The 26,272-nt window shown below is 36.3% G+C and overlaps 2 long non-coding RNA genes across 2 annotated transcripts in view; both read right to left on the reverse strand.

Moving 5' to 3' along the window:
- Positions 1–890: 890 nt before the first annotated feature.
- Positions 891–12,035, reverse strand: LOC117111171. Its single transcript, XR_004445832.1, has 4 exons — positions 2,809–12,035; positions 2,407–2,528; positions 1,822–1,973; positions 891–1,514 (listed from the first exon to the last, which is right to left on the reverse strand). It is a non-coding gene; the product is annotated as an uncharacterized LOC117111171 (long non-coding RNA).
- A 1,027-nt stretch (positions 12,036–13,062) lies between these two features.
- The window catches only part of LOC117111169, a 20,276-nt gene continuing 7,066 nt past the window's right edge, over positions 13,063–26,272 (reverse strand). The window contains exons 2-3 of the long non-coding RNA XR_004445831.1: positions 14,436–14,636; positions 13,063–13,669 (exon numbers count right to left, since the gene is read on the reverse strand). This is a non-coding gene — a long non-coding RNA (uncharacterized LOC117111169). The remainder of the gene's footprint in view (positions 13,670–14,435; positions 14,637–26,272) is intronic.

Genomic DNA, 26,272 nt, shown 5'->3' on the forward strand with positions numbered 1-26,272 from the left:
ATTCTTAATTTACAAAATGAGTTAATTCAAAATAATATATAAAACTGAATACAAATTATTAAAGAAAAATCTATAATGAATTTACCATTAAAGAAGCAAGTTATATACACACACAAATATATATAAAATTACATATTTTGATGTTATTTTTAGAAATCAGTTTGTACTGTGATGGGAATTTTTTTTCAACAAAATAATCACAATATGTTTAATGTAAACTATAAAATTGATGGAAGGAATACATAGCATAAGAATACTACTGTAGTAAACTAAATAATATTTGTTATATTTTATATCCATAAGAGCTATCAGTTCCAGGAGAAATATTAGCGAGAGGTCCTAAAGCCATTAAAGCATTCACATATGAAGTCCAGAATGGGGAAATTATGATGGTTAATTCCAGAGTCATGTTCCTTGGCAAAGAAGGGGTGGGAAAAACGAGTTCCATGCTTGGCAAAGTGTAAGTACAGAACAAGGCCTTGCTTTTTAGGTAATTGTACAGTCTTTTGGCTTGCAGTGTCAGCCACAGTATTACAACATTCTTATAGTATCATATACCGGTATGTTTATTACTCGACTAACTATCCAGATTTTGTTGCAATTGTTTAAAGGATTTTAAAAGGGCATTTCTGCCCATTGGCTTTTGATATTGCTGTAATTTTAAAAAGGGTTTAATTTTTTACTGAGTATGCATTGAGTACAGTACTACACCACACACACACACAACACATCACTATGAGCTTGTCACACTTTATTATCTCAACTGTTATTCAAAAACTAATTTAATATTTGAATAAAAACCTAATTATGAAAAAAACATTAGAGAATAGAAAACCATTAACCATATCATTCTTAATTTAATTTACAGAAAATGAATATTGTCTTTGTATTCTTGTGAGAGGGTAAAACAACTTTATGGAGACAAGAGCAGAAAGTTAACATAATAATCTATTATACTGCAATTAACCTGTCCACAATCAACATTACAGATGAGGTTTTCATTTGTTGCTCATGTCAAGTTTTTATTACTCTTCAGCAGCTAATTCATTCAGAAGACAAGAAATTCTCGCAACACTATCTTTTTCAGTGTGCCCCGATATTCTAAAGCACTGATATTCACCTCCAGTATAGCTTTTCATGCAGTGCTCACAGTTTTCAAGGAAAAACTCCTAGAATTATCACATTTACATAATTGCTGAGTGTCTTTGCAGTTGATGAATATCCTCTAAAGATCTATCACAATTATTAACCTCATCATTGTTTAAAATATCAATTACAGAAATGTCATGTACTTGGAATGCACATTGCTGATATTCAGCAATTGGAATTGTGAATTGCTTTTGTGTTATCTGGCAGTTTGTGTCAAACTGTTTGCATGATTCTGGGTTGAATATGAGGTGCGTTTCCTGAAGGGCTCACTCGTGTGAACAAGGCTGTCGGAGTTGTCACAGCATCCTGATGTGCAAAACATTCATTGTCAGTTTCAACTACTCTGCACAACTTAATCCCAACATCTGCCAGAAAAGTGCCAAAAATACTACATGTAATTTAAATGAGACAAATGCAACTTATAAAAACAAAAATGATCTCCCGGCTTTTATGAAATACAACTAACAGATTATATTTAACAAACTTTAACGAACATGAGATCAATCCTCACAATCCCACTCTGTCCCAAAGCAATAAAACATAGTCAAATGTTTACTATCAAAACAAAATATTCTCAATACAAAAAAACCATATTAATGTTTAACTATATACAGTAGGCGACACATACAAAATGACGTACATATACGAGTTTACAGCTAACACATTATTTACCTTCATTTTGTTCCTTCCATTCTGATAACTGAAGGCAATACAGTCTGGACCCCTCAATCAAAACAACTATACAATAACATTTTGAGTCATGTTGAGTTTAATGTTCACGATTTTGGTGGAGCTTCCTCCGTCTGGGTACAGAATTGCTCAACCTGAAAAATATAGGAATGTACTTCATATTAATAATATACACAATTTGCTGCTTTCATTGAATAAGTTCTATGAGTATAAAGTATAGAAATGGGAATTGCTATGGTTTTTATTAAAAAAAACTGATATTGTGCAGAACATGGCAAAGAAAGGGGTATGATTGTTCTTGTAATTAATCTATAGTGCGTTTTCTGTGCAATTCAGTTTCTTAATTATTTAATTGTTTGTGACAAAAGCATACTGCCTCCAACCTTGGACCTATTCATATTAATAGGTCCATAATCCATTCTACCAATTTAACATAAATCATTATTATTTTAAATAATGGTAAATATTATTTCTTATATATATATTTTCCATCAGTATATATTTAATCATGCTAAACCAACTAGAATTTCATATTTACTCCTGATTGGAATACAAATGGAAATTTACCTCCTTAATCTTTAGCTTGGCTCTCCAGTCATTTTTATTGTTGCTTTTTGTGTTCATCCGACATCTTAGTAGTTGCCATATTCTACACCGGCCTTAATTCATGCTTTCTTTCATATACTGTACTATAATAGATGAAAAAAAGAAGCAATAATTCATTATAGCAATTCATGTTTTTTCAATACAAGAATGACCATGTTTCTTTGTGTTGAGTCATACTGACATACACATTAAGATATTGTAGTACTGTAAATAACTTCTGAGTTAAAACACCATGCTATACAAATACTTCAGAGTACACTGTACAAACAAGTTCGGAAGAAGAAATTCTTGTAAAAACATGTAATGGGACTCTAATATCTGGAATTTTCGTATAGCATGGCATAACTAGTGCTTTAAACTTACCCCTCTTTATTGAATGTGACGATGCTTCCATAAGATATGAAAACAAGGTTGGCCACAAAATGTCTGCAGGCATCACTCATAGTTGCAGTTTCATGTAATTAACTGTCTTCCACAGAAATAAAACTTCCATCTTTGCATAACTTCAATAATCTGATGAGTTCCTTTAATTTGGGTTCATAAAGTTTGAATAACACATGCATGCCAGTTTAGTAAGAACAACTGGATTGTCTTGTGATCTTTTAAGTGTTCAACTGCACACACTTTTTTAGACATAATGCACAATTCTCACATAATAACATTTCCAGAAACAAAAATGTCTTCCTTATAATTCCAATACACTGGGTTAACATTCTTCAGTTCAAGTTCTTAAAGTACACAACTGGTTTGTCTTGTGATATACTTCGTACAAGTGTTCTACCCGACACCCAGTTTGCAGGCAAAATGTCTTCCTTGCACAAAAATTCCTATAAACTGGATGAACATTCTTCAAGTTCTTAGTAGTAGTGGTATTGGTGTTTACACTGTTGGATGTATATTAAATTCACTGATCCAGTTTCGCAATGACCTGAACACAACTGATTTGTCTTGTCATAAACATAAGCATATAAATTCACATGACAAGGAAAACACATGCTAAATTTTGTAAGCATAGAATTCAACTTTCATACCAACTGGGTGACATACTCATGCTATCAAGTGAGGGGCTTGAGATTACTAGAGAGTTTGATGACAAGTGGAATGTTTTTTCATGCTACCTGTCATTCATGGTAATGATGGTAGTATTAGTATATTTGTAAAGGACTTTCCACAATGAAATCCTCTCAAGGCGCTAACAGTATTCAGACCACAATCATGCAAAATAACGGAGTAACATAAAAAAAAAACAACAACAAAACACGTTAACAAATAATAAAAAAGAAAATTAAAAATGAGAAAATATTGCCACCGAGTCCAAAAACTTGATGTATTATTGTATAAGGACCTCAGTTTGGCTCATGGGCATTTGAAATGCCAATTACTTTTATTTTTTTGCATGGGTGAGTATTGATTGTTATAGTTGTGATATGATACTGTTGCTTTCTGGACTTCCTTTGAGAAAGCTGGGGCAGATAAATTCAGCCTTTATTCTTTAAAGTGCAGCATCCACCCCATTTATATGAAAGATCAGAGAGACTTGGCAATCCAGTGGTTTTTACCACACACACATGTAATTTGTCAGCAATCTTGCTTTTTTAAATAAATGTTGAAGTTAGCTCATACTTCTCTATTTAGTCTCTGTTGTCCATCCACATCTTACATCATTACAGTGATGATGCTACTACCATTAAATTCTGTGACTTGGCGAGCCAGAAGTCCTAAACATTAGAATTTCACTCTCACCACATCTCTTCCAGGGTATACTTAATCGGAGAGGGCACAAGAGGCAGTTGGAAGAGAGGAGACATAATGCTCATAGATGAACCCACAGATTTAGATTAGATGCAAGCTGCTGCATCTAGAGAAAATAAAAAAGTACAGAATGAGGGGGAAAAAAAGATGCTGACAAGAAAGTCAACAAGTTGATTACATACAAAGAGAGTTTAAGTAATGAGCAAGCATGAGCTCAATGCTTATCGAAGAAAGATGGCACTGAGAAAACAGAAATTGAGAAAAGAGAAGCAAGAAAATGTTTTAGAAGTCTGTGTCTTGGAAAGGCAGTGAAGCGAACAGGTACCACTCTTCCAAAATCACCAGGTAAACAAAAAGAATTTGTAACACTGCTAGCAAAAAATCTTGGTCTAAATATTACCGTAATTCCTGTGGCATACAGACACTAGAGAAGCTTCAAAATCTACCGAGAGACAAAGAAATTACCTTTAAGAAATGGAAAAAAAAAAAAAGAAAATAAAGGCTGAAGAAAGTTATAAAGAGTAGTTGCTATGGTGAATTACAAAACCTGATCATGTAATTTATGCCAATCTTCCAAGGGCATGTTAGAGTGAAAAGAATTCAGGCTCAATCATTTGAAGAAAGATTCAATGGTTATCCAAATGGACTTCGCAATGAACTATTCTTGCGAATATCAAAATGAGGTACAAAGTGCCTTATGGTCTCGTGAATCTGTACTTCTAGACACAGTGGCTATCTTTGATAATGAGAAATGTGTATCCCATTGTGTTGTCTGAAATGCAACAGGTAAAGGAAAGGATACTATCTATATATCTTTTGGCGAAGGTAGACCAGAAGAAGCTGCTTGAACAAAAAAGTACCAAACACTTTTGGTTTCACTCAATTTTTAACTGATTTTTATCAATTTTTTTGACAAGCCTTTAATCCGAGATGTCAGAAGAAATCCCAAAAGGCCAGTATGCTGTCGACAAATTCCAGTTCGTTTTAGGGAAGTTTCTGACATTCCTAGCGATAGCAGAGGTAAAGCATCTGACAACAGTGGTTCCTACCATGATGCGCCCCACAATGATTTTACTGACCAGGCTGCATCAGAGGAGTTGGAGGGGTACTTCCTCAAGGAGGAGGAAGGTCGGGTGATGGGCCTGGCTCTGCAGTCCTTCTATGTCTACCAATAACCTGGCCCTGGCCTAGCGGATGGGACCCATGTCAGAAAGAGGGCCTATGTTGGTGCAATGTGGAATCAGGGGAAGTAGTTACAGTAGGGGAATAATTGGAAGGAGGACTGCTAGTGGATTCTGTAGAAAGGTTGCTACAGGAGGCATTCTTGTGGAGTTACTAGAGGTAGGAGGATGCTTGGGAAGTAGGCAGAGTGGGAGAGTACATAGGGGAGCAAGAGGCAGGGGCTTGGAAGGGGAGGCAGGAGGTGAGGGCATGGAAGAGGATGCAGGGCCCCTAGAGGACGTGGTAGACGTGCTATAGAAGAGCAGAGACATGCGGAAGAACCGCGTAAATGGCATCCCTTGCAAAAAAAGGTTGAATTTCTAGTACATGATTTTGGGGGCCCTGCAGCTGGTAGGTTTTGGGCTCAAACTACTAGCATAATTTTTTTTATGCCTGAAGGACCAGATCCAGACTGTCTGAACTCCTGCATATCCACAACACTACAAAATCTCTGAACAAATTGCTGCTGACAAAGCCATGGTGGAATTCAGAGGTCGACATATTGGAAAACAATACGATCCTTCAAACCCATAAAGCACCAATTCAAAATTTAGACACTCGCAGATGCCAGAAATGGTGGCATTTACAATTTCAAAACTTAAATGGGAAAGTTTGGGGAACCAAATAATTACACTGATCTACTGTAGGTTGCAAAGCTGTAACAAGCCTCATCACACCTTGCTTACACAACTGTTACCATTGCCTTTTACACTATAATCGCCTTTTCACATCTTTGCCCCTTGGGACCTACAGGAAATCTGGATGTATTGCTGTGGGACAATTCAACGAAACTGCCAGAATTTTCAACAAAACTGTAGACCTAAAACCACTAGAGGAAAATATGCTGCGCGGGGAGACACACTTCAAGAAACATGATGATGGAATATGAGAATATTCATGGAATGATAAGAAGCTATTTTTTTTCTCAGCTTCACACACTCAAGAGATGTACCCCTTACTACCATCAGCAGAGGAAAAAGGGGTGAGTTACCCTGCCCACAAGCTTGCTTGTTCAGATACATGGGGAAGTCGACCATGCAGACAAGCTGAAGTCCTATTACACTGTAGATAGAAAGTCGTGATGGTGGCATAAATGAGGCTATTCTGGCTTTGATACATCTGTAACCAACAGCTACATAATCCTCAAAGAATGACAAATTAATCGGTGCTTTTGGTATTTTGTTAGCCTGTTACAGAACAACTCATTGTTACTATACTTCGCAAATCAGAACAGGACGTCCTGTCATATAGCTCCCCTTGTACACATCAACCCAGCTTACCAATACGCCAAAGCTTTCGCAGACCTTAGGTGTACCACAAAAACGCTGTTGTCAAGTTTCTCTGAGAAACTGGATGAGGCACGAAATATTTTTGAAGACTACTACTAAATTGAGAAGTCTGTAGAAGGGATGAAGATATGAGCCATGATTTGATTAATGAGATGCTTAATTCAAACATAGCACTATAGATATAATTCAAACAACTGTGGTGCACAATGGAAGTTACTGGCGGAAAAACTGAATGAGTGCTGGGGCGACAGCTTCAAAACTAACAAAAGAGCTCTCAGAGATAAGTATAATGGGTTAAAGAAAAAATTAAGAGTAAAATAAGATACGAAGAATCTGGCATTTGATACTCAGCGTTATCAATCATTGTTACAGCAGCAATCATAATTGATGTTTTCTAGCCAACACAAGAATTCTGCGAGAGAACATCAATTTTGTGAGATGATGAATCTGCGCTTAATTTACGTTCTACGTATGTGATGGTGCGAGTATTACCTGAATGTGTGACTGCCTATTGAATCATTTGGAATATGTTTGAATGGTTTGAATTTGGTGCAATTTATTGTTGAATGGGTGTTTAGTACTTTTGGCAGATTCGGCTTTCCATATTGAGGATATGATTTGTTTTTAAAGTTACATTTACCGCACTGAAAATGTATGATGTTTTCAAAGCTTCTTTGGATCATTGCATCTTGTCAACTCGTGCCACTGAACCCTTTGCTCCTTTCTTGCCTGGTACTCAAACGAAGGCACAATATCAGACACTAGCTCCCCTGTCAATTCCCTTTGCTGCGCGCAATGGCATACCAGAAGACCTGGGCCTTGATCTCAATTCTAGAACATTCAAGAACATATTAAGGCCCATGTCACGGCTGAAGAGACTTTTCAGACACACGATCATGCCATCACGGAAATCATTTCGTGCAGTGAATGTCTGTGGTTACATTTTCTCATACTTAGCTGATCCAACCCTCTCCCAGAACAGTCATGGGCTGCCAGTTCCGGTGATGCCACAATATCAGTTGTCACCACCCCATCTGCTGCCGCAACAACTTATTCATGTTGTAATGATCTAGGTAGTAATAATATCAGGTACATTAAATCAAACGTTATAAAATGAAGAAGTATTTTAAGAGGAGATCCAAAATATTTTGGCCTCTCTAGAATATTTCAAGAGGGTGTCCAGAATATTGCAAACCACCTACTAGATTCATAATCCTTTTTTTCATTTTTGGGACATCTGTAATTTACAAATACTTTTCTTTGAGAGGTATTTCCTCAAATCTTCATACCTCAGTCATGACCATGGTCGGCCTCAGGTGACAAATGTCCCCTCAAATTTCAAAACAGATCTGAGCACCCTACCACAGTGTATGTTCATTTTAACAGTTACCATAACGCGATACCTAACTTTTCAAATGTAATATGTTTTCAAGTACATTAATGAGGTTTATCTATACAATTTATGTGCTATTTTGTTTTTACTTCAACTTATTTGTAAATATGATTTGTGGATTTATGAGATTTTAAAAATCAAAAATTCAAAAATAGTAATTTTGGAAGCTACATATTGGCCAAAAAGGTCATCTTCATCCTCCACCTGTTGAGGGAAAATAATTGGCTCAGATATTGACTAAGCAATTCAATCTCCAAATAGTCAGTCTTTTTTTTTTTAGGTAATTTCCTTTGGTTGGGACCAATGTTTCCTCGTTTGGAATCCTCTGTAGGTCTGGATGTGGCATTAGCGAACACATGAACTTTAGGCATCATACTCGATTGAGTTTCTTCTAGTATTGTTACCTCGTCTTCGCTTGAGTTGATTTATGCTAGCTTGTTGTATTCCTCTTTGTGTTGATCATCAACTATCTGTATCATAGTTAAAAAGCAATCATTTTTAAACCATATTGAAACACAGATTTAGATAATTAATTATGTTTTAATTTTTAAGATTTTTGATGCAACAATCGGAAGAAGACTGGAGACAAATAGCCTGGCAATTCCACAACAAATGGAATTTCCCAAACACTTTAGGTGCTATAGATGGGAAACATGTAGCATTGATGGCTCCCAACAACAGTGGGTCGCTGTACTAAATTATAAGCACTTTTTAGTTGTGCTTATGGCACTCGTCGATGACAATTATAAATTTATGTCGACGTGGGATGCAATGGGAGAATTTCTGGTGACGATGTTTTTGCTGTTTGCACATTGTTGGCGGTATTAAATAAAAGGCTTTCCAGAATGTGATCCTCTACCGGGAACTGATAGCCACTTATCATTCCATATTCTTTGAGATGAAGCATTTCCATTGAGAACAGATCTTCTAAAGACATTTCCACTTCGTAATTTGACATGCGATCAAAGAGTTTTTAATTACAGGCTTTCGAGGGCAAGGAGAGTTGTGGAGAACGCCTTTGGCGTTTTGGCAATGAAATTTAGAGTTTTCTTAACTTGCATTAATCTTTCTCCATAAAAGGCATCGCAGTTAGTCATGGCTGCATGTACATTACACAACTATATGCGCAATGATCTCTACTATGTAGCGCCAGGAATACTTGACTACGAAGATAGCAACCATAGACTGGTTGAAGGTGCATGAAGCCAGCAAGAAAATCTCCTTAAATCAGTCGTGGGCTGCAATGGGAGAATTTCTGGTGACGGTGTTTTTGCTGTTTGCACATTGTTGGCTGCAATGGGAGAATTTCTGGTGACGGTGTTTTTACTGTTTGCACATTGTTGGCGGTATTAAATAGAAGGCTTTCCAGAATGTGATCCTCTACCGGGAACTGATAGCCACTTATCATTCCATATTCTTAGAGATGAAGCATTTCCATTGAGAACAGATCTTCTAAAGACATTTCCACTTTGTAATTTGACATGCGCTCAAAGAGTTTTTAATTACAGGCTTTCGAGGGCAAAGAGAATTGTGGAGAACGCCTTTGGCGTTTTGGCAATGAAATTTAGAGTTTTCTTAACTTGCATTAATCTTTCTCCAGAAAAGGCATCGCAGTTAGTCATGGCTGCATGTACATTACACAACTATATGTGCAATGATCCCTACTATGTAGCGCCAGGAATACTTGACTACGAAGATAGCAACCACAGAGTGGTTGAAGGTGCATGGAGCCAGCAAGAAAATAAGAAACTATAAAAAAGAAACTACTTCTATATTTGTTATACATCAATGCACAAATCATACAGTAAAGGAGATAGAGGCTATACAAACATCAGAATATTAAAAGAAACTAAAATTTTATAATCATGAGTTTCTTTTAAGTAAAGAGAAAAATGTAAAATACTACAGACCTCCTCAAAATAGTTATAATTTAAGTTCCAAGTGCAGGTTAACAATATTTCCTAATATGGTATTTATATACTGGTATATAACATACAACATACTTATGTAAATAAATTTGATTCTAAGACCATAACTTATTTCAGTTCTGGTTATGAAACGGTCAAATTAAGTTATAGTGACCTCCTGGTCATTGCATTATTCTACATAAACATTGACATCATAATAAATGATGAATTGATTAGCAATCAAGCGATGGATGATATATTACAGCTGGCGATGTCTGTGTATGCTAACGAGCATACAGACAAGACAACACTGCAGCCCAGAAAATCAACAGATTCTCAGTTTGAACCAATATTAAATTCCATAAAATAAATTTAGAGGGCCAAGCCAAGCCCAAGATTAAACTTTAAAAAGGATGGAGGACTAGAGGAGAGGAACAAGAAAGAAGCAATTATTACTATATAAAGAGTTGGAGTAAAAAATTGAGCATCTACAAAACTAGAAACCAATTACAAAATAATGTTGGATACGATAAAGTTGAGAGTTACTTATGGGCTAGTCACATGCAACATAAGGATTAACAACTCAATGATTTAGGAAGATGAACGTGGACGTCATGTGCTACTATACCTAAAGCTTGATTGCTCATTGGTCATTCACTGTACAAGAAAAACAGAAGCCACTGACATTTAGGTCCAAGTGACGTTTTTTTAAAGTAAAGATTTTTGCTTCATAAAAAAAGGCACAGATCTAGATTGTAAAATTGGTTGTTTACTTCCTGAATTGGGTTATTATCTGCATCACACAGCATAACACATGCATAACACATGCATAGGCCTTTGTTCTTGTGTTGACAACATGGAATCAAAATCAAAGAGAATTAGTAACTTTTCTGCCAACAATGTAACTGCAATTTTGGATGGCGTAAGCAGAAGAAAGAACATCATAAATGAGAGTTTGTGTTGGTCGATGGTGACAAGCATGGAAGAGAAAAGAGCGTACATGGTAAGAGATTACCAAGCTGTTGGAAGTACCGTCCGAACAGTGGAGGAGATAAAAAAAAAAGTGGTCGAATATCAAAGTTGACAGCAAAAATCATGGACCATTGCACTAATTTCTCTGTCAATGAAGTAACTGCAATTTTGAATGGCGTAAGCAGAAAAAAGAACATCATAAATGGGAGTTTGTGTGGGTTGACAGTGACAAGCCAGAAAAAGAAAAGAGCGTGGTAAGAGATTACCGAGCTGTTGGAAGTACTGTTCAAACAGTGGAATAGGTAAAAAAGAAGTGGTCAAATATCAAATTTAACAGCAAAAATCATGGACCATTCTACTAACTTCTCCGCCAATGAACTAACTGCAATTTTGGATGGCACAAGCAGAAGAAACATCATAAATGGGGTCGACGGTGCAAGCCAGAAAAAGAAAAGAGCATGGTAAGATATTACCGAGCTGTTGGAAGTACCGTCCGAACAGTGGAGGAGGTAAAAAAGAAGTGGTCGAATATCAAAGCTAAAAGCAAAAATCATGGACCATTGTACTAACTTCTCTGCCAATGAACTAACTGCAATTTTGGATGGCACAAGCAGAAGAAAGAACATCATAAATTGGAGTTTGTGTGGGTCAACGTTGACAAGCCAGAAAAAGAAAAGAGCGTGGTAAGAGATTACCGAGCTGTTGGAAGTACCGTCCGAACAGTGGAGGAGGTCAAAAAGAAGTGGTCAAATATCAAAGTTGACAGCAAAAATCATGGACCATTGCACTAACTTCTCTGTCAATGAAGAAACTGCAATTTTGAATGACGTAAGCAGAAAAAAGAACATCATAAATGGGAGTTTGTGTGGGTTGACAGTGACAAGCCAGAAAAAGAAAAGAGCGTGGTAAGAGATTACCGAGCTGTTGGAAGTACTGTTCGAACAGTGGAGGAGGTAAAAAAGAAGTGGTCAAATATCAAATTCAACAGCAAAAATCATGGACCATTGTACAAACTTCTCTGCCAATGAACTAACTGCAATTTTGGATGGCACAAGCAGAAGAAAGGACATCATAAATGGGGTCGACGGTGACAAGCCAGAAAAAGAAAAGAGCGTGGTAAGATATTACCGAGCTGTTGGAAGTACCATCCGAACAGTGGAGGAGGTAAAAAAGAAGTGGTCGAATATCAAAGCTAAAAGCAAAAATCATGGACCATTGCACTAACTTCTCTGTTAATGAAGAAACTGCAATTTTGAATGACGTAAGCAGAAAAAAGATCATCATAAATGGGAGTTTGTGTGGGTTGACAGTGACAAGCCAGAAAAAGAAAAGAGCGTGGTAAGAGATTACCGAGCTGTTGGAAGTACTGTTCGAACAGTGGAGGAGGTAAAAAAGAAGTGGTCAAATATCAAATTCAACAGCAAAAATCATGGACCATTGTACAAACTTCTCTGCCAATGAACTAACTGCAATTTTGGATGGCACAATCAGAAGAAAGGACATCATAAATGGGGTCGACGGTGAAAAGCCAGAAAAAGAAAAGAGCATGGTAAGAGATTACTGAGCTGTTAGAGTAGTATCTAAACAGTGGAGTTAAAAAAAAGTGGTCAAATATCAAAGTCGACAGCAAAGCATGGACCATTGCACAAAGACAAGGGGTAATGAGGCACCTCCACAGCCAAAAAGTACTATCAACAATCGGAGATGCACTATCTGGTATTGCAGGTGGACTTGAAAGCACCATGAAATGTGAAGATATTAACTGTCCCATCTCCGATAATACTAGGCTAGCCTACAGTAGATAGATGGGGTACAAGTCAATTCAGCCCTTCGCCAACTCCGAATTCCCATACCTACTTGGCGGTCATAATAATTACCATCAACAAGCATTGTTGACGGTTTATAGTATGAGTGTACATTAATACTAATTACCATTTTTTAAAACAAAAATATGATCGTTTTTTCGAGATAAAAATGACAATCACACAGTTTTCAAAATGTTTCTATGATTTTACGAAAAAAAAAAAAAAACTTTTTGCACCCGCCCTTGTATTCAAATTTTTACAATGTGACAGCAAACAAATTTTTTTAGGCCTAAATAAAAAAAATAATAATAATAACAATAATAATAGCATTTATCCCAAAAACGTTGTCATAATATAGAAGTGCTGGCACATTTCATACTTGTACCTTTTGATAATATATCCAAATATAGAAGTATGATGCCTGTAAGGCTGCGCGCATTTATGTGTTATGAACCAATAAAATGAGAGGGAACAAGTAGAGGCAGGCAAACAACAACTGTACGGGATTGGGCTAGGTCATCAGTACATGCAGGGCTCATAGACAGACGAAATAAAACTGATTAAAGTTACTTATTTGTAAATGTCCTCATTTGTGATCCTGATAGTTGTACGAAGCCTAGGTGAGCTTTGTAGGTGGGCTACGTTCCGTGACTTTTGGACCTCGCAAAGTTTTTTTTGCAAATTGATTTGAGATACAGTATGAAGACGTCACTTTTCAGACCCGTGTTAAAGGATAGGACTTTGCTTATTTGAATAGAGACCCCCCCAAAAACCCAACTTCCGCGTCTTTCTTCTCACGAAGCCTTTGACACAGTCGACCATTAAATTCTTTGTGAAAAACTCAAACTTATGGGGTTTGATTCTGTCGAATGGTTCAGGTCTTACCTGCAAAATAGAAAACAAATTGTAAATGTAAGTAACACTTTCTCCGACCCACTAGTTATTTCGTCAGGAGTGCCTCAGGGCAGTATATTGGGACCACTGTTATTTTTGTGTTACATAAATGATATAATTCTGAGTATAGATTCCGATTGTAAGCTATTACTTTATGCTGATGATAGCGCAATTTTTTTCTCCCATCCTAACTCTGACTTTATTTCATCCAAACTAGGAAAAGTTTTAGATTCTTGCCGACAATGGCTCACTGATAACAAGCTCTCATTAAACATTGAAAAGGCCGAATGCATACTTTTCGGAACCAAAGGAAAGCTTCGCAACACTGACTTTAAAATTATCACATGTGGACATACACTTAATGGGTCCACTTCTATCAAGTATTTAGGTCTTGAAATAGATCAAACTATCTCATGTGAGCTCATTGCCAGAACCATTATTGAAAGTTAATTCAAGATTAAAATTTTTATATAGACAAGCAAGAGGCTTTGATATTAGAATCCGTAAATTACTTTGCTCAGCTTTAATTACATGCCTCTTTGACTATTGTGAATCTGCATGGTACTATGGTTTAAGCAAATGTCTTAAAAGGAAGATACAAATATCGCAAAATAAAACTGCTAGATTTATTCTTGAATTGGGCCCTAGGTCACACATAGGACATGAAGAACTTCGTAGTCTTGGGTGTCTAAATATCAAGGATCGGGTGAAATTTCTCAAACTTAATCATGTCTTTAATAAAACTAATGTCAAATACCTTTCCCATAGATTTGTCCGCAACTCAAGCCTTCATAACCATAATAGAAGAGGGAGCCAGTTAAATTTCGTTGTTCCTCCTGTCAAATGCATTGCCGTCTCAACATTTTACTTCTCCTCCATTCGAGATTGGAATTCTCTTCCAGACACGATGAAAATTGTTAGATCACAGAGTAATTTTAAATCTAAACTAAAAAAACACCTTTCAGAAAAATAAATTGTTTTACCTTTTGAATTTTAAACATGTTTTTAACGTATGCTTCTCTTTTAATAATTGATTCTTGCCTGTGCAGATTTTATCTTTCATAACGTTTTCTAAACATTTTAGGAATTTTTGTACATTTGTTACATTTTATATATATACATATCTGTCTCTTATACACATCTGAAGTACTGTTCGAACAGTGGAGGAGGTAAAAAAGAAGTGGTCAAATATCAAATTCAACAGCAAAAATCATGGACCATTGTACAAACTTCTCTGCCAATGAACTAACTGCAATTTTGGGCTTAGAAGTATCCATAGGAGGAAACTAAAACAATGAACTGGGTTAAAAACAGAGTACTTTAAGGCGAAAGTAGTGTCGCTAAAGGGAAACTAAAGCGACGTTAAGGTGAAATCATAGAAAAGAGTTTCCCCCTAAGAGCCGAATAAAGGTATATATATATATTTATATTTTTTATACCTATTTGCCTGTTCTTTTTTGTAATTTTGAAAATCTATTTCTGTCTTTTTTGTGTGTCTTATTGTATTGGTTTTATAAGGACCCCATTGAAAATGAGCATGACTATCGGCGGCTTAATGGGTAATCCTGGTGCTCTTTTGTCTTTGTTTCTCTTGTATTGTTATGTCGAGTACCTAATAAATCAAATCAAATAAAAAAATAAACTATGAAAAGATAAGCTCGGTACCGTTATTTCTTACGTTAATGCATTTCTGGGCATGCGCATTAGGCTTTCGTTCAGCTGCCCTGGTTCTCCGCGAGCGAAACTGTTGAAAATACCAGGTCCATTAAAATACGAATACAGTATGGACGATTTAGATTTTTATGTCAACGATGCAGAGATCGATAATAGAAAAGCAAAATGCACTATGCATGCAAACAGAAGTCAGAGGATAAAATGGTTGCATGTGGTGGTCCAAACTATACTAGGGCCTAGGCCTAGTAATACGTGGTACCACTACCAGGGCCGTAGGAACCGGGGGAGGGGGCTGGGGGCTGGGAGGGCATTTCCCCCTCCCCACTTTTTCCCAAGAAAATGTGTCGTAGGGGCCTATATTTAATAAAATACCTTCTGAGTGAGAAATATATTACTGAAAAACATCCCCACTTTTCCCAAGAAAATGTGTCGTATCGTATTTAATAAAATATCTTCTGATTGAGAAATATTACTGAAAAACATTGCGATAAAAACTTCCGCTCACAATGAATGAGAGTGGCTGAATATAGCGCCACCTAGCTAATCCAGAGTATGCGTCCACAGTTGAAGATTTTTTTAGAATGATATATTTTGAAGGTATGGACTTGATTATTTCTGGAATCAAAGAACGCTTCAACCAAACAGATTATAAATTATACTCTAATTGTGAATAGCTCCTATTCCAAGCTGCTAATGGTATATCAATATCTGATGAACTCCACTTTATTACTGATTTTTACAAAGGTGATTTTGATAACCATAACTTGGAATCCAATTTGTCTATGTTCTCAACATTACTTGAATCAAACAAGACCGAATCAACAACATTGAAAACGTTTCACGAAGTGTTAAACTATTGGAAATCATTAAGTTCTAGTCAGAAGTCACTATTTTATGAGGTTGGAAAATTGTTTAATTTTGTGTTAAGTTGCATGCAACAAATGCTGTCAGTGAACGATCATTCAGTGCATTACGGCGCATTAAGACATACTTACGATCTACTATGTCTCAAGTCCGTCTCAATCATTGTATGTTTTTGCATATCCACAATGACAAAACAGGTGCTTTAGATCTTGTCAAAGTTGCCAATGAGTTTTGTGTAAACAACGAACACCGTTTTAATATATTTGGTACTTTCGTTGCTTAATGATAATTGGTAGCATCTATAATTTACACAATATTGCACATTATATGTGGTTAGATCTAGTAATTGGTATATCGTAATGTATTAACATAAGATACCATGGAAAACAGGTTTTAAAGTAAAATAGGTACTCTTGCATACTCTTTGTTTCTCGTTGGTATTAGACTACGGGGTCTTCATCCCATTAAGAGTTGGGCAGGTGATAGGTTACAACTGGCAAGAGGGGTTGCTGTCTCTTATACACATCTAATATATTACTGAAAAACATCCCCATATTGGAAATCATTAAGTTCTAGTCAGAAGTCACTATTTTATGAGGTTGGAAAATTGTTTAATTTTGTGTTAAGTTGCCTGCAACAAATGCTGTCAGTGAACGATCATTCAGTGCATTACGGCGCATTAAGACATACTTACGATCTACTATGTCTCAAGTCCGTCTCAATCATTGTATGTTTTTGCATATCCACAATGCTTTAGATCTTGTCAAAGTTGCCAATGAGTTTTGTGTAAACAACGAACACCGTTTTAATATATTTGGTACTTTCGTTGCTTAATGATAATTGGTAGCATCTATAATTTACACAATATTGCACATTATATGTGGTTAGATCTAGTAATTGGTATATCGTAATGTATTAACATAAGATACCATGGAAAACAGGTTTTAAAGTAAAATAGGTACTCTTGCATACTCTTTGTTTCTCGTTGGTATTAGACTACGGGGTCTTCATCCCATTAAGAGTTGGGCAGGTGATAGGTTACAACTGGCAAGAGGGGTTGTGCGGTAGTCTAGTAAGGCTACGTCTTTGTACTTTCTTCCATAGCCTCAGTTTCACAGTCTGCACTGCTCGCTCTACCTCTCTATTAGATTGAGGATAATATGGCGAGGAGGTGTGATGCTGTATTTCGTAGTCATTGCAGAATTTGGCAAATACTGCTGATGAGTATTGCGGACCGTTTTCAGTTCTCGGTATTTCTGGTATGCCATGATGTCTAAATTGTGCCTTTAGCTTGTCAACTACTGTAGAGCTGTCTGTCGAAGGCAAATGATCAACTTCTATGAACTTTGAATAGTAGTCAATGGTGATCATGTAGTCTTGTTGTTCAAACTCAAAGAGATCACAGGCTACCTCATTCCATGGTAACTCTGGAAGCTGGTAAGATTTTAGTGGCTCTGCATGCTGATGATTCTGAAAGTCATTGCATAGCTGACAGTCTTTGCCTAGACTTTCCACTTGTTCACTCAAACCGGGCCAATAAATAGACTTGCGTGCTCTCTGTTTGCACTTAACTATTCCTTGATGGGATGAGTGTATTTGACGTAGCATGTTTGCTCTCATGGTTGGTGGGACCACAATGTGCATTCCCTTGTACACTATTCCATCCACAACTGACAGCTCGTCCCTAGTATTCCACTACTGCCGGATTGCATGTGGCTCTTCTCTAGTGTCTGGCCATCCTTTGAGAATGATTGTATGTTACTCGTTTAGTTCTGCTGCTGTGCATCTTTGAAATTCTGCATACCTGTCCTGTGTTACTGCTATGTAGTCGGTCATGTTGACCGCTATTGGTTTCATGTCTGGTACTGTGTCTGTTTATTAGCACGACTTAATATGTCACCAATCACTACTTCTTTGCCTGGTTTGTATGTTACTTTAAGGTCATATGGCTGCAACCTTAGTAACATGCCTTGCAGTCTCATCGGTGCTGCTAGTATTGGCTTTGCGTATATTGCTTGAAGTGGCTTGTGGTCACTCTCTACAGTTACTTGTTTACCAAATATGTAGTGATGAAATTTCTTACAACAGTGGATTATCGCCAACATCTCTTTCTCGATTTGAACATATCTCATTTCAGTTGGAGTTAGTGCTCTCGATGTGTAAGCAGTGGGTCGTCCTTCTTGTAGTAGAACTCCTCCTAGTGTGTAACTGCTAGCATCACACTGTATGGTTACTTCTTTTTGTTCATCAAAGTAGGTAAGTACTGGGGTACTGCTCCACATGTTCACTAATTTTTCAAAACTCTGCTCTTGAGGTTTATCCCAGTGAAAGTCGATATGTTTACTAGTAACTTCTCGCAATGGTGCATCAACTTCACTTAGATTTGGTATGAACTTTGCCAAGTACTGAATCATGCCCAAAAATCTCCTTACTTCTTCTTTGGACTGTGGCCTCGGCATTTCTTTTAATGCACGCACCTTTTCTGAATCAGGTTGGAGACCATTTTCTGTTAATATGTGTCCTACATATTTCACCTTACATTTCTTCACTTGACACTTGTCAAAGTTGAGTTTCAGATTCCAGTCTGTTGCTTGTTGGACTACCTTTTTCATTATTGAGTCATGGTGTGCTTCATCTCGGCAGCTACAAGGATATCATCCATTACTGCTCTAGTTCCTTTTATGCCACTTAGCATGTTGTCCATTATTTTCTGGAATATTTCTGGAGCACTTTTTATTCCAAATGGTAGTCTCAACCAACGGTAGCGTCCTATTGGTGTATTGAACGTTGTCACCAGGCTTGACTCATAGTCAAGTTTTATTTGTAAGAAGCCTGACTTTGCGTCTATTACAGAGAAGACTTTTGTACCAGCCATCGATCCCACTACCTCTTCAACTGTTGGGATCGGGTAATGTTCTCTTCTGATTGCCCTATTGAGGTCTTCAGGGTCGGAGCATATTCTTAACTTGTCGCCTTTCACTACAATACCATGGAGCTGAAATTTCTTACAACAGTGGACTATCGCCAACATCTCTTTCTCGATTTGAGCATATCTCATTTCAGTTGGAGTTAGTGCTCTCGATGTGTAAGCAATGGGTCGTCCTTCTTGTAGTAGAACTCCTCCTAGTGCATAACTGCTAGCATCACACGACAATAGGTTCTGATATTTTTGTGATATGACCATCTGGTTCCATTTCAGCTAATTGCAATTGCTTGCTTGCCGCTCCTGATAGCAATGGTGGTTTATCAGTGTTCACAACATAATACAACACATCGAAGGTGCGATTCTGGTATATAGTCTGCAAGATTATGCAGCCTTTTACTTCTAATGCATGACTGGTATACGACTGAAGTTTTTGCTTTGCTGGTTTCATTTTCTGGTAACAGCTTTGATTTTTAAGCCAACTGTATGGCAGGATACTTGTTACTGCTCCTGTGTCTATCTGCATGTACACTGGTTTTCCTTCTACTTTTACTGTTTCATACCATTCACTACTGGTTGCATTTCCAATAGCATGAACAAGGTGTGTATTATCAATCTCTGATTCATCTGAGGAGTAATTTTCTTCCACTTGGTGTGTACTTTCACGTTTTGGTATCTCTTTTTCTACAAACTGTAGCGAAGTGGTTCTTCTTCTGGCAGATAGCACATGTTTTATTCTTAGCTGGACATATGCTTAGCTTTATGTGTTGCATCATAGCCACACTTAGTGCATTTTTTTTTGCTTAGTTGACGGTGAAGGCTTGTAAGGCTTGCTTTTATAAGGCTTTGAAATTCTTTTTTCTATTCTCTGGTAATGTTCTGCCTGTTTCCTAATAGCATGAACTTTTGCATCTTCATCTTTCCCAATTACTTTCATACTTTCTTGGGATGTCTCATAGTTTTGGCCTATAGATACAGCTTTGTCTAATGTTAGTTCATCGCCAAGATCTAGACACTTTTCTCTCACCTTAGAATTCAGAGCATTGCATACTATGGCATCTCTCAACATACGATCTTCATCCGTGTAGTTACAGTTCTTTACTAACACCTTTAGATCTGTTACAAAGTCATCAAACCGTTCTGTTTCTTTTTGTTTCTTACGGTGAAAGTTGACAGTTGCTCTTATAATGTTTTTCTTAGGGGCTACATAGGCTTCGAATTTGGCGTACACGCCATTCAAGGTATCATTTTCGGCCGGGTTATCACCCTCTGCTGGAGCCCAAGTGAACATGCCGTAGACCTCCCTTCCCTTGTCTCCAATGTAGGTCATCATAAGCCTGTTATCAATTCCCCACTACGAAGTGGAGTAGCCCATGAAAATAATCTCAACGCGTGGCCAACTATGGGATTAAACTAGCTTTAATCGCATCGCGTGGTCCACTCATATACACGTTGCTTCATTTTGCGAGGCTCCCTTAACTTTCTCTACTTCCGGCTTGGCCGCTAGCGGGCCTCGAAATGTGAACTCGCAGTGCTGCTTGAACCGTTTCCATTCCCTATGTAGGTCAGTTGCTAACCAGTTCATACAAGGCTTATTTTCCTCTGACATTATTATTTACTGGTTCGTACTCACGCCTAGACAATTCAAGAATCTCTCTTGATTATGTGTCGTACTTCTGCCTGTTTCAAAATTGGTACTTAAAGTCACTTCTGACACCATGTAAGATATGAACATACAACACGGACACTGTCATTTGTGGAGAGCATGTTTTAATAACACAACTATGAACTATAGAGGGCGCAGCCCATATATATGACAGTGTGTTTAAAAAATGACTGACGCTTGAGTTGGTAGTCCAGCCTCCAGCACCTCTTTTCTTTGAATACTCAATTACCAGGTCTTGACAAAATTTCTCAATTAAGATGTAGAATACTTGCTTAACTCAACAAATTCACTGTGGAAAAGCAAAATTATGATTCATTTATTCTATACCATACAATTAAAACATTATCATCAGCAATACAGTTAGTTTCATCAATAATGATTTTATTTCCTGAACAACAACATACAAAGAGAAAAACAAGCAAAATATTATAGATACTGTAGGTCTTAAACATATTAAATGATAAGTCATATTCAACAATAAAGAGACTTAAAAAGAACATGAAACACATTCTGAATAAATACACAATAAAAATACAGGTTAGATATGTGTGTAGGAGTGTGGACCTATTAACTAGCTATCCTAATATTTAAAATATAGGCCTAGGGCATAGCCTACTATTATTACAGTCAACATAGAGAAGATAGGGGCCTAGATTACAGATAGGCCGGCCTAGCCTAGGCCCTGGGAAGCCTATGAACGTCACGATAACCAGGCAGATGCGTCATTTCTACGATCGACATATCACGATATCATCATAGAACCACCATCACCTAAAATCGCTATAACAATTTTGTAAAGAACTGTAAAGATAAAACAACCAAGTTTCAATAAAGTTTTGTAATTTATCTACGGTAACTCTTGTTCGTATGTGTTTTGTGGAGAAGTCAGGAGGAACGTTTAAAAAATGCATTTAAATGGCACCAAATTCTCATGTTTTCTAGAAAAATCGATCACAAACAAACTAAATAATCTTACCTTCGAATCTCAGTAACTTTTTAACAAAAAGTCATATTCAAATTCAGTTTTTTGAGTACTTGTAGCTACGAAAAATTTTCGATCATCTGCACACAAAACGATGACACTAAAGGTCACCTAATTATGTCATATTCATTCTCAATGGACCCAACTAATGACGTCAGTAAAATTTGTTGCTCCACTCGTTCAATATTCACCGATAGAGGGTGTCCTATAGGCGGAAAAGATGAGTTAATTCAAAGGCGCTCGCGAGAGCGGGCTGCGATAAGAAAACGCTTTGAAGTTTCCAATTATTACTTATCGCTGATTGGCTGAAGGCTAATTAGTCACGCTAGCTGGAAATCGTTGTATGTCCTTATTAATAGGTCCATGTTTTAATATTTTATTTACATTAATTTCTTTTATATTAACACCATCTATCTATAGACCAACCATCTAACTTCAGACATCTACTTGCCCGTTTTTCGAGCTGAACCGCACTACACTTACCAACCAAGCAGTATGTGACATTTGTGTGCAGCTGACAGGGAAGAATATAATATATTGTAAATAAAGTAATATAATGTAAATAATTAAATAAATGAAAAATAATTTAATATAATGTAATTAATGTACATAATGCAGTAATCGTTATTAAACAGTTTCTATGGTTCTAATCAATAAATGCATCAGTATTATGTTCAGTTACATGTTTGTCCAAGTTTATTGAGTATGAATTGTACTTCATGTTTTTACAGCATAATTTTCTAATTAAATATTCCTTGGATTAGCAGTCATACAATTGTTTTTTTGTTTTAATTAGGCAGCTGCTGTGTTTTGTTAAAAAAAAAAAATCATGATGCTGTAAATTACATAATACTCTTTAGTTTTTTTTGTACAGAAAAAAATATAGACACACTATAACATCAGAAGTTGGTGGCCATTATGAATATATAATTACAATACCAATGTTCATTAATGCAAACATCTGAAGTAGCATGGTACCATTGCTGCTGGAGAAACACCGATGTCCAAGTCTGTTTATTTATCTAAGATTTTTGTTTTGGCAGACATTTTGAAAAGTGACAGCCATTTTAATGAAAGTATTCTTGAAATAGGCAGCTGAATTTGGCATAGAATCATTCCTAGAGATCTGAAAACATGCAAAAATACTTACAACATATGATATTATTACTTATTTTTTTAAAATTCTTAACATTTAACTGTTTAAAGTGAAATTAGATGAAACTGGCAGCCATTTTGAATATCTAATTAGCAAAGTTTGGTGATGCATAAACACGTTTAACACTATCCTCGTTCCGTTATCAAGTGATGGTTTTATAGATTTTTCATTCTTTGGGGTCCAAGCCTCAATATATTATGATATATTGCACTATACAATAAGCTACAATAATTACTATACATTAATTCCTATACCCTATATTTACACACAACGGTCACAGATTTTGTATTGATTGAAAAAGTGTCCTCATTTTGGTCGAAATGAATAATGTTCAAAAATCTGTAACTCCACTTATCCCAAATGGTTGACCCCTCATTTTAATCCTATTTTTATGTACAAACAATCCATTGGTATCACTTCTGAAATGAAATATTTAACTTTAAAATTGCATGATTCTGCCTAGTAATAGGCTAGGCCCTAGCTAGGGGGGATACCAAGATGTGACCAGATAGCAAGGTCTAAGCCTACTCCTCCTGGTTGGGCCAGGGCCTACTCTGGCTAGGGCCTATAGGCCTAGGTCCTCGTAGGCTAGGCTACATAGCCTAGGCCTAGATAGCCTCCATATATGGTCTATCATTCATATGGAAGCAGGTCAACTCGGCCACAAGTCAACTTGGCCACAGTCAACTCGGCCACAAGTTAACTCGGCCACAAGTCAACTCGGCCACATATCAACTCGGCCACAAAAAGTTTGGCTACAGTGAACTCGGCCATAAGTCAACTCGGCCATAAGTCAACTTGGCCACAAGTCAACTCAGCCACAAGTCAACTCGGGAACAAGTTATTTATAATAAATAACATGTAATATAGGCCTATATTAACTTTACGGAAGTATGCCTAATTATAATGATTATTACAAGAAAATCTTACTGACGTCATGTGTTCGTCTTCTGTTTACTCACAACATTCTACTTCAACAATAATGTTAAACAACAATAACCACATAAATTAATAATATTTACTTTAATAATTATTAGTCATAATAACGATAATAAAGGTGATAACAACAATATTAATAGTAATATTTATTTTAAAAATATTAATAGTATTTTTCTTTGCTTCTCCTTGGAAGTTATTTTGAATAAATCAATGAATGATTGAATAATACTAATTGATAATAATAACGATAATTAAATATCTATTTTAATAATACTTATTAGTGATAATAACGATAATGAAAGTGATAATAGCAATAATAACAACTGTAAAGTATTATAAGTTTTGAAGCGCCCTCTCTACATATTCTGTATCTCCCAATTGGTATATATCCTGGTTGTTACCATGTGTGAGAGAGAGATGATCTTGGAATTGGTTACGGCACATCTCCTCTTGACACCATTTTGTTATTTAAACTTTTAGCAATTTTTGTTTTAAACTTTTGTTGTTTTACAACTTTGATCAACCAGTTGATTCATTTTTTGATGTGTCGACGACACTTTTGTTTGGATTTTAAATGCAAGTTACCACTTCATTGTTTTAATTACTTTGCATACCTTTGAGAATATACGAATACTTTGCCTTGTTTGAAGGCACGTTGATAATGATAGTTACTTTAGTTAATTAATTAAGAATTTATATAAACTATTTACAGTTTATTTCCTGTATTATTGTAGGCCTATACTTACAGTAGTGCTATATGGCGTATAAGATGCTTATTCAGAGCACTTAAAATAGTGTGATTAGAACACGTTTAAATCATTGTTTATTGTTAATGTTTTAATTAAGTATGATAATAAGATTACTTTATGCATAGTTTCATTTTATGTTAATATTATGTGTCTATAGACTCCTTGTATATTGTTCAATATAAGTAATATTCAGTATTATCTTATACTGTGCTTGTATCTTTTAACCATTGCTACTTAAAGTCACTAGAGGCCCAACCTAGGTTTATTGGAGGTCATATTATCCACAGTAGCACTATGCCCTTGGTTACCATGGTGATGAAATAGTTTAGTGCTGACCATTACTGAGACCTTATCTTGTTTATGTTACAGTGGTTAAGGCTATGTTCACACACACGGCGTAAGACTGGCGTGGCTTACGCCAGGCGTAAGCTAATCCACGGATTAAAATTCCAAAGTGTTCACACAAACGGCGTTCGTTACACTAGCAGTAATATTGGCCTATCTGGTGTGGAATAGTTTTCAGTTTTAAATAATGTACGTGTTAACAGTAGTAAAATTAACAGTGCATCATGGAAACTTTTAAATCTGTGAATTGTTCGAAGTGAACTTAGGCCTATATGATTATTGTATTTTAAATGAACAATTTTACTTTTGATTTTTCAGCTAGCATTGTTGATGTTGCATGTTTTAATAGACAGTCTAAATGGTTAAAATATCAAAACACAATCAATAAATCATATACATTATAACTAAGTAAAATGCAATAGAAAAGGAACCCCTTTACCATTTCATTTATAGAGAGCACAGAAAAGAGACCAAAGTAGCTAATATATTGCAATCGTGAAATCTCTTGAAATGAGGTCAAATCATTCAAGCATCACTGGCGTTAGCTCAGTGGCGTTAGCTAATCTGGGGTCTGCAGGTAGCGTTAATAACGCCAAGGACGTGGCGTAGTGAGTGGCTTTAACAACGCCACTGCCTAGTTCACACACAAAGGCGTACGCTACGCCAGGCTTAAGCCAGCCTTAGTAATAATAGGGTAATAATATCAATAATAAAGGTGACAACAACAATAGCAATAATAATATGAGAAAAATACCAATAAAACATCAATAACAATTTTTTTTTAAAATTACTATTATTGAAATAATAATACTAAGACTAATATATAATAATGATAATAATAATAATAAATATGAATATGAATAATATGAATAAAAAAATCGATAATTATTTATTTATATGGTAACAATAATAATATCAGCAAAAATTTAAACAATAGCCTAAATAATGTTAATGCTAAGACTAATAACTAAAACTAACAGTAATAAAAACAATAATAATAACAACAATAACAATACTTACAGAATTAGTATTTTATATGGTACTTCATGAATTACTCCTTCAAAGTGTAGTACCAGTAAATAGGCTGCAGTTGACTTGTGGCCGAGTTGACTTGTGGCCGAGTTGATTTGTAGCCGAGTTGACTTGTAGCCGAGTTGACTGTAGCCGAACTTTTTGTGGCCGAGTTGACTTGTGGCCGAGTTGGATCGAATTCATTCATACATAGGCCTAGGCTAGGCCTATATATACGAATTCGATCCAACTCGGCCACAAGTCAACTCGGCCACAGTCAACCCG

Source organism: Anneissia japonica, unplaced genomic scaffold (assembly GCF_011630105.1).
Source record: "Anneissia japonica isolate Jap-2015-1 unplaced genomic scaffold, ASM1163010v1 scaffold287980_len571666_cov165, whole genome shotgun sequence".
NCBI lineage: Eukaryota > Metazoa > Echinodermata > Crinoidea > Comatulida > Comatulidae > Anneissia > Anneissia japonica.